The 10,000-nt window shown below is 35.4% G+C and overlaps 1 protein-coding gene across 9 annotated transcripts in view; it reads right to left on the bottom strand.

Annotated features, from left to right (window-relative positions):
* The window catches only part of LOC149131760 (uncharacterized), a 1,392,655-nt gene that overhangs the window by 181,438 nt on the left and 1,201,217 nt on the right, over positions 1-10,000 (bottom strand). For all 9 annotated transcript variants that reach the window (XR_016245177.1, XR_016245172.1, XR_016245176.1 and 6 more), the window contains one exon: positions 1,679-1,811. The gene's annotated coding sequence lies outside the window, so the exon portion shown is untranslated. The remainder of the gene's footprint in view (positions 1-1,678; positions 1,812-10,000) is intronic.

The raw sequence follows: 10,000 nt of genomic DNA, 5'->3' as shown, positions 1-10,000 counted from the left end.
TGTTTAGATTACATTTCTGCTCATAGCGTCCAACTGTGGTACTTGTAAAAATTACTATATGTATAGACATTTGAATGGATGTTGTCTGATAATTTCTAATTGCCTATGTGTTTATATCTTCATATGTGTGTCTGTTTTTTTATATGTATACATACAGGTGTGTATCTACTCACGTAAACCCACGAGTACTTACAGAAAAAAAAACATTTATTAATTGATTCTTGTATATACACGAATACATATCTGTCTTACTATATAAAAATCCATTAACTTACACACTCATGTAGTGTTGGTACGAAAGGACCTGTGAAGAAAACAGAATATTTTAACATATCTATACATATATGTATGTGTGTGTGTTTGTATGTATGTGTGTGCGTGTGTATGAGAGAGAGAGAGAGTTTGTGCGTTTGTTTGCTTATGCTATGTATGCGTATGATAGCTTTTCAGACGCAGTATTGGGCTCATATAAGATGTATTACCCTGTATAATGTACCCGATAACACCAGTATCGTTTCAATCATTCGCTAAGTTTCAAAGACCCAGTACAAGCCGAGATGTTATCGAGATCGCAGCATTGTCTTTTTCTACTTCGAGAAAATATGATAAATTTCAAGCTTCGCTTCCTTCTTTGATACGTATATGCGCCTAGATATGTATGTATGTATGTATGTACGTATGTATGTAGGTATAAATGCATTTGTTTGTGTCTTTATATGTTATGAACAATGGAACATGCCTGAAAACAACCTCACAAACTTACGGACAGAGTTACAAGGACACTAACTCACCCACCCGTACACAGATAACCCTGCGCACTCACTCACGTAGAAGAGATGAGAATAACTGTTGTTTCTCTAACATCTTCTCACCACATGATATAGAAACAAAATTATATGCGCACAATAATATATATATATATATATATATATATATATATATATATATATATATATATATATATATATATATATATATATATATATATATATATATATATATATATATATATATAATATGTACATATATATACATATATATATATACATCTATATATAAACATCTACCTATATATATATATATATATATATATATATATATATATATATATATATATATATATATATACATTCTATAGACTCATTCATTTCTTTGGGAATTTATATAATTGATACCAAATAAACGATGTCCACACTCATCCTCTAAAATATCCGGCGAAAATACAACACGAGCAGCATTGGTAGCTCATTTATTCCACTGCAGCAATCAAAATTAAAACTTGATACAACGCAGCAGCGACTAACTATCAACGTGGTGGCTCTATCTGCTTGCAATAGCAGCGAAACCTTTCTCAAATAGCATCCTAACATCTTTCAAAACATGGGAAATGTCACATTGGATTATAAGGTAGAAGATTCACTGTTTCTGGAAATAAGATATAATAGCCCTTATAGTAACACTCTTCATTCGTGGGTGCACTGAATGAAAGATGGCCTCAGGATAAACATCAACATATCATCATAATCGTCGACATCTTCCTCATCACCATCATCATGAACAACAACAACAATAACACCAACACCAACAACCACAACATCTACAAAAGTAACAACAGACGTTGGATTGTAAGGCCGTAAAACGGATTCAGTCATAGAAAGGCATTCAATGTGAAACCTACCGAATATCATTGCCAAAGATGGATTATTCCAGCTCTACGTTTCGCTTTGATGAACCGTTGTGGTATAGCGTTCAGATGCACTTATATACTGAAGTGTGATGGCGGAATGAATGAGTACGAAGACACCAATTTCCTGAAAAATAAAAAGCAATATATTCTTAACCTGCTGTATTCTTTTGCGCATTCCACGTGGATATTTCGAGTTTAACATATTAATGAAATAGAATTAATTAAAACCAAGTTAAATGTTCAAATGTGAGTGCAACTCCTGAAGTGTAGAATATATATGTGTGTGTTTGTGTGTGCGCGTGTATATATATATACACATATATATGAGGTCTGCTCAATAAGTATCCGGACTGTTGCCATAGTAACGAAGCTAAAGCATGCAGAGTAAAGCCACTTGGCACATATTGACCTTGAAATTTGCTGTGCATGCGCACTAAGTTTTAACGTTCTAGCTCACATCCGCTGTTTACTGCAGTGCTTGGAATGAACGTGTGTAGCGTGTGATCGTCGCATTGACCATGACAGAGAAAGTTGTCATGGCGATACCTGCTCAGAACCCTACGCAAACTTCCAGAAAATGTATGGAGGGGAGTGTATGAGCCGCACACAAGTGTACGAGTGGTTCAGACGTTTGCAAGATGGCGGAAAAAAATGTCGATATTAACGAATGTTCTGGAAGGTCCACAACCACCAAAACTGAGAAAATCATCGCCGATGTGCGTACAACTGTGAGGCGAAAATCATCGAATAACCATTTGTGAGTTATCAGAGGATGTGCAGATTAGTTACGGTTCAGTTCAGTCCATTATCACAGAAGATTTGGGTGTGAGACGCGTGTCTGCCAAGTTTGTGCCAAAAATGCTTTAAGTTGCACAAGATCTCATTGATTGTATTGAGAATGATGAAAACTTTGAGAAAACTTTGCGTAGGCATTTTGGCAAAATATGAGCCGGATTCTCTTTTCAACTTTCTTTGTTATGTGGTCAATGCGACGATCACACGCTACACAGGTTCTTTCCAGGCACTGCTATAAACATCGGTTATGCGCTAAAACATTAAATCTTGGTACACATGCACAACAGGTTTTAAGGTCAATCTAGGCCAAGCGGCTTTACTCTGCGTGCTTTAGCTTCGTTAGTATGACAACTGTGCGGATATTTATTGATCAGACCATATATATATACATGTGTATGTATTTATATATGTGTATGTTAAAGTATGTGTGTGTGTATATATATATATATATATATATATATATATATATATATATATATATATATATATATATATATATATATATATATATATATATGTATGTATGTATGTATGTATGTATGTATGTATGTATAGATAGATAGATAGATAGATAGATAGATAGATAGATAATGTATGTATGTATGTATATATCTACACAACTCTATCAATCTATCTATCTGTTTCTCTCAATACAACAGAGGAGAGAGATGTTTTAAGAAATGATGTATAGTTTAATACTTAAAAAAGAAGAGTAAGATTTACCCTCGCTTGATGGAAGTTGTAACTAAAAGAATTAATTACTTGCATAAATTGCAAATTATGAATAATAAGTTCGTGATATGGACTGAAAAATTTAGCGACGAAAATAATCTAATGGAATTTTCGTCTATATGTAAAAGTAAATTTCGTTATGCTCTTAAAAGAACCGACTTAGCATTAAGAAGGAAATGACGTTGCTGAAAAACCAAAAGAATATGGAGAACTTTCGTCTGATTTTATAGAGAAAGATATACCTAAGCAAACTCTTTCGAGAGAAATAGAATTAATTAACTGAATTACAATATGTGGACAAAATAGTATAATACCATTTATGGATATTATTCTAGATGTGATCCAATTAAATGAGCAATTGTTGAATATGGATGGGAAAACTTCTGACTGGTTAAAAATCGCATTAATACAACGATGTATGTGTACAGGCTTAAGTTTTTTGTATTCATGCGTGGTTCAGGTAATTTTAAACTCTTCCTAATTCTAAAAGCATGTCCGCTTATATGTATTAAAACATATTTTATTGTTAAAATATTGTATACAGTTGGTGTGACACTTTAATACCACAGGCCGCATCTCCCGTAATTTTTCTGCCTCAATTCTTTTTATATTTTTATTGGTTACAGCTCACCAATCCAAGTCCTTAAAATTCCTTTTTCTTTTTACATTTCATTTTCATTTTCCTAAATATTCTTAACACCAAGTACCCTCTTTCTCCTTCCCTCCATAAAACCTATTTTTTGCTATTCTCAACATTAAGTATCATGAATAATCATATTTTCTTTCTGACCTACCCTGCTTATGGTTGCACTATTTCGCCTGATTTTGATCTTTCAGTACTTCTCAACATATTCCTTTCAAATTTTAGCACAAGGCCGGCAAGTTAGTGAAGGAGATTTGTCGATTATACCGATCCCAATACTGAACTGTTACTTATTTGATCTCAGAACGTAAAGACGGACAAAATGCCGCTAAGCATTTCCGCCCGACGTTCTAGCCATTCTTCCAGCTCTCCACTTTCATATTTCTCAACACAGTCCCAAATTTTTCCCGCACACTTCTCAACAAATCGGTTGACTTGGGGCTGCTCTTAAATTTAATCATTTAATATTTCATCATACATTGTACAGTTCCCAAAATTCGACATACCTCCGTGATTCCTTTCATTATTTCTCATACGACTTAATAAGACAACTATTTTTTGCTGACGCGGAAAAATCTCTACATTAATCGGATTCTATTCTTTCACTATATAGTGAGAACATTATTTTCCATCAAACGTGTTTGTCGTTATATTAGTCACCATCGAAATGTCCATTGGATGATCAGACTTAGCTTAATTTGCCTACAGCACTAGTATAACAATTTTGTAGTATGAGGAAGGCGCAATTGCCGACACATAACTTATTCTGCGCAATGCAAACTGTTTATGTAATGTCTAATAAACACTTTAATTTGAACAATATTATTTTCCACTGTAGGCACAAAGTCCTAAATTTTGCGGGGTGGGGGCCAGTCGATTAGCTCGACTCCAATACGAAACTGTTGCTTAATTTATCGACCCCGAAAGGATGAAAGGCAAAGTCGACTTTGCCTTTCATCCTTTCGGGTTCGATAAATTAAGCTTAACCCAAACGGGAATTGAAATCGAAACTTATGTTCAAAAACTCAACTGAGCTAAACCCCATTTACTCTGTAACAGAAGTGACCTTAAAACGCACCCGGAATGACTAAAGGATAAATTAAAAACAAGACCATGTGATTCATGATACAAGTGATCAAAATGAAATACACATGGTAACTTAAAACGTTCATACAAATCGATAACCTGCTATCGCTGCTGCGACGGGTACTGTGCGGTTGCTGGTGATGTTCACGAAGATGGAGTACACACGAGAGCTGCAGTTCGGAGTTTCACTTTAGGTATAGACCAACTGTCGAGGTATTACAACGTTGGAATACAATAGATACAGAAATGTCAGAGATTTTTTCATGTCCCACGCTCAAACGATAGAAATCTGTTTCCAATTAACATAGCGCGCGCATGCACACTGATACACAAACGCACACACATATATAAATATTATTATTATTATTATTATTATTATTATTATTATTATTATTATTATTATTACTACTACTACTACTACTATTATTATTATTTTTGTTCAGTAGTTTTATTTTTATAACATGCTTTCACTTCACTACCGAGCGCAGCTCTGTATGCCTTGGGTATGTGGTTATTATTATTATTATTATTATTCATACAGACAGACAGACACACGGGTTCACACACAGGCATATACATACATGTACATACATGTACATTGGGCCGTGACCGTTCCGTCGATTATACTGTGCAGGAACACATAATTAAACGTGTTCTTTTGTTAGACAGCAGGGTGTGATCTGATTTGATTTGAGGTTTGGCTGTTCTTTCTTGTATATCAAGTTACTGTGCCGAAGTTCCTTCGTTGACATTTGCCAAAGCGGCTAACAGGAAGACAGAAGGATGTGTGAGGGATATGAAAGTAATACAACGACTTGAGTATCAATATTCTTTTCTACTCGAGGCACATGGCCCGAAATTTTTCGGGAGTGGGGCCAGCGAATTAGATCGACCCCAGTACGCAACTGGTATTTAATTTATCGAACCCGAAAGGATGAAAGGCAAAGTCGACCTCGGTGGAGTTTGAACGCAGAACGTAAAGACAGACAAAATACCATTAAGCATTTCGCCAGGCGTGCTCACGTTTCTGCCAGCTAGGATGAATTTCCCAGCAACACTAATCCACTCGGTTGATTTTCTTTCTGAAGCAGTATAGAATTACCGTTATCCAAATTGTCGTTATTTATTTTTGAAGAAGATTTTTATCTAGATTAATGTATTGGGTTGGTGCAGAATTATTACGGCTTTTTTTTCAACAAATTTTATGCAACAAAAACTATAGCAACATGTAACAAAACATCTTTAAATGATTATTCGGAGCATATTCAACATCCACTTCAATTAATGTTTCCCATTTGCTTGGCAGACTGTCAGGCCATAATTTAAAGATGTTTTTGTTGTATAATGTTATGGTTTTAGTTGAATAAAATGTTGAAAACAAGCCGCAATAATTATGCACCAGCCCAATATTATATATGAAGCGCGAATTAAAAGAGTTTCGTTAGAGCGTCGAACAAAATACATCGCGATATTTATTTCGCTTTTCTGAGTTCTGTCGGCGTCACTGTGTTTATTATAATTTCATTTGCGATACCATTAAGTATCGGTTAGCCCCTGTTGGTAAAATGGTTCAATTACAAAAACATCGGATGAAAAACCTTATATTACATGCTCTAGATGTTGACTGTTAGTGTTTTTCGATAATAGACATATTCTGCCATTCCTTTCAAGCAAGAAGAGTGTAATGCGATGCGGGATTTGGCAGTTATTATCAGCGTTTCTGCAAACCACGTAGAGGCTTCCTTTCGACAGTTTTCTATTGCGTTTTAGTCTCCTCACCGCCCTCATAGAACAGATCACCAAACGCAACCAATCCTTACGCAATCCAGCTTTTTGAAACAACTAAGTGTATCTAAGATTACATTGACCGATGTATTCTCCACGTCCTAAAATGTTGCTGTATGATTTCATGGAATTTGGTGCTTATTTCTAGTAGGCCGGACAACTAGGCACTAGGTACCCTGTTGATGAAATTGTTGTTGCTGGTAGTGGTTGCAGATACTGCGTCTGCAGTTGCGGCTATGATCGTGTCTTTTGGTGGTAGATGTAGAGGTGGTGGTGTGTGTAGGGTGTGGGGGTGCGCTTGTGTGTTAGGGGTATGGTGTTATTGATGATGATGTTCAGAAGGCAAGCATGCAGTCGAGCGTCTGACGTATTGTTTTATGAGCGTGTCAGCTGTGTGGAAAGGTGATTCGTTTGTTGTCGAGAGCGTGACACGTGATAGACACCTGACTCGTGGTAACACCGGAAAAAGAGGAGCGTGTACTTGTGAGAGTTTGTGTGTCTACGTGTGTGTATGTGCATGTATGTGTGTATAAGTGTGTATATATATGTGTGTGTGTGTGTGTGTCTAATTACATACACATACATATTTGATAATGTATGCATATATATATATGCATATGTATGAATGCATGTGTACATATGCCTATATATATCTACACACGCATATATATATATATATATATATATATATATATAGATATATATATATATACATATATGCAAACATACATTCATACATACATATGTGAAGGCGCATGGCTCAGTGGTTAGAGCGTCGAGCTTACGATCGTGAGGTTGTGAGTTCGAATACCGTACTGGGCTGCGTGTTGTGTTCTTGAGCAAGACACTTTATTTTACGCTGCTCCAGTTCACTCAGTCGTAGAAATGAGTTGCGACGTCACAGGTGCCAACCTGTATCGGCCTTTTGGGTTTCCCTTGGACAACACTGGTGGCCGGAATGCATGGGCGACTGCTGGTCTTCCATAAATAGCCCTGCCCGGACTTGTGCCTTGGAGGGAAACTTTCTAGGTGCAATCCCATGGCCAGTCATGACCGAAGGGGGTCTCAGCATATACATATATATACATATATCTATATATATACGTATATACATATATATACATACATACATGTACACACACACACACACACACACACACACACACACACACACACACACACACACACACACACACACACAGAAACAGTAGCCTCATGAGTTTGCAAAAAGCGAGGGAGCAAGCAAAATGCACATTGCTGTGATAAGACAATCTTACAGAATGAAGTAGACAGATATATGCAGATCACGTGATTCTGAACACTGATAATTTTCATCTTCGTACTCATCTGCGGATATTACCAGTACTCTAGGTTAAAAAGGGTAGCTTGCCTATATTATTTTATTTTATACTACACACTTCGACCGTTTTGAATTAGCATAAGCTTTCAACATTTTTTTTTTTTCTCATGACTTACACGAGACTAGGATGAAAATTATCAGTTCAAAATCACGATATAACTGCTTACTCTATTCTGTGTTTATCTCAGCATAGAATGGTGTATTTTGCTGGCTACTTTGCTTAGTGCTTTGCATAACTTTTCGAGTCGTCTTCACTCATATTTCTAGCAATGTTGGTACATTTTGTACTCTGGTTTATTAATTTGCTTCTAGGTTTTAATTGCTAACGGGCCACCTATATTATAATATATATGATATAATATATTATATATATATATATATAGTAAATCCCTTAAAACGAAGAACATGCACAAAAAAACAACAACAACGCGAGGACGTGGTAAATGTAAAGTATTAGCGTATGTAAACGTGAATATATATATATATATATATATATATATATATATATATATATATATATATATATATATATATATATATTTATATATATATATATATATATATATATATATGAGCATATGTATATGAGAATGTATATATGAACGAATATGTATGCCTGTATGTATGTATGTATGTATGTATGTATGTATGTATGGTGCGATAAATGCAGTAAAGAATCACGGACACAAAGCAACCATGATATGGCAATTAGATTAGAGGTTACTGCTTATTGTTAACCTAGGCGTTGTTATTGTACCTCTGATTGTGTTGTTTGCAATTTTATATTCGTTCGCTCATTATAATTTTTTTCTTTTCGTTAATAGCATTTTCACATTTATATCCACCATTCACTAATTCTTAACACAAACGCACCTGTCAAAAACTTCTTTCCCTTTCTTGAAATATACGCTGAATAACAAACAGAACAACAACAGTAATAATAATAATAATAATAATAATAATAATAATAATAATAATAATAATAATAATAATAATAATAATAATAATAATAAATGCCTTGATGCAATACCAGGCAGTGGTTCTCATGATTTCTGATTTTAACTATTTAGAAGTGTTATCATGTACATTGTTTTGTCTTCGTATAAAAGATGGGCTACAGCAAATATTTTGCTCAATACCACAGATTTGCTTGTCAGTTGCTTGACCATAACTAGTTGAACATGTCCCTTGGTGGCTGACGATATGTGCACCTCTGATCACGAGCAGAAGTAGTGCGGGAGTATCATAGCCATGTGTTGAGAGGAATTCTTTGGGATTTGAATAATTCACCTTTGGAAACATGGATGTTTTGCTCAACATCCTTAAACAAACCTTATTCAGGGACCTTTTGAGCGGGATGGGCCACTCGACCTGAAGAAAATTCTAACTGGGCCCCACCTGCGAGGTCATGCACTGTTTATCTTGATATGAGATCGCCATGTCGCACACATATGGTTGTGATGCATGTGCCTGGTGTACCCTTATCAGACGGGTGGTCATGATGGGTATACTGGGCTTCGTATATTTTACCCCAGTGTCACTCTGATGTCATGCATTGCTCTCTCACTCAATAATAATAATAATAATAATAATAATAATAATAATAATAATAATAATAATAATAATAATAATAAGAAGAAGAAGAAGAAGAAGAAGAAGAAGAAGAAGAAGAAGAAGAAGAAGAAGAAGAAGAAGCAATCGATTTTAGTACTTTCGTATAAGAAAGTACTATCTCATATTCTAGGACACGCAAAGCCCTCGATTTCCAGGGCGTATAAGTGGCCAGGATCGCAGCAATCCCCCTCAACGGAACACCAGTTCATTGTGAAGTTGTTCATTTGGAGACAGACTGGAGGATCATGAAACGAGGCTACTTGAGCTGAACGATCCACACAGTCCGGCAATAGCAATC

Source organism: Octopus bimaculoides, chromosome 19, assembly GCF_046866305.1.
Source record: "Octopus bimaculoides isolate indiv1 chromosome 19, ASM4686630v1, whole genome shotgun sequence".
Taxonomy (NCBI): domain Eukaryota; kingdom Metazoa; phylum Mollusca; class Cephalopoda; order Octopoda; family Octopodidae; genus Octopus; species Octopus bimaculoides.
This window is presented reverse-complemented; position numbering and strand designations above follow the sequence as displayed.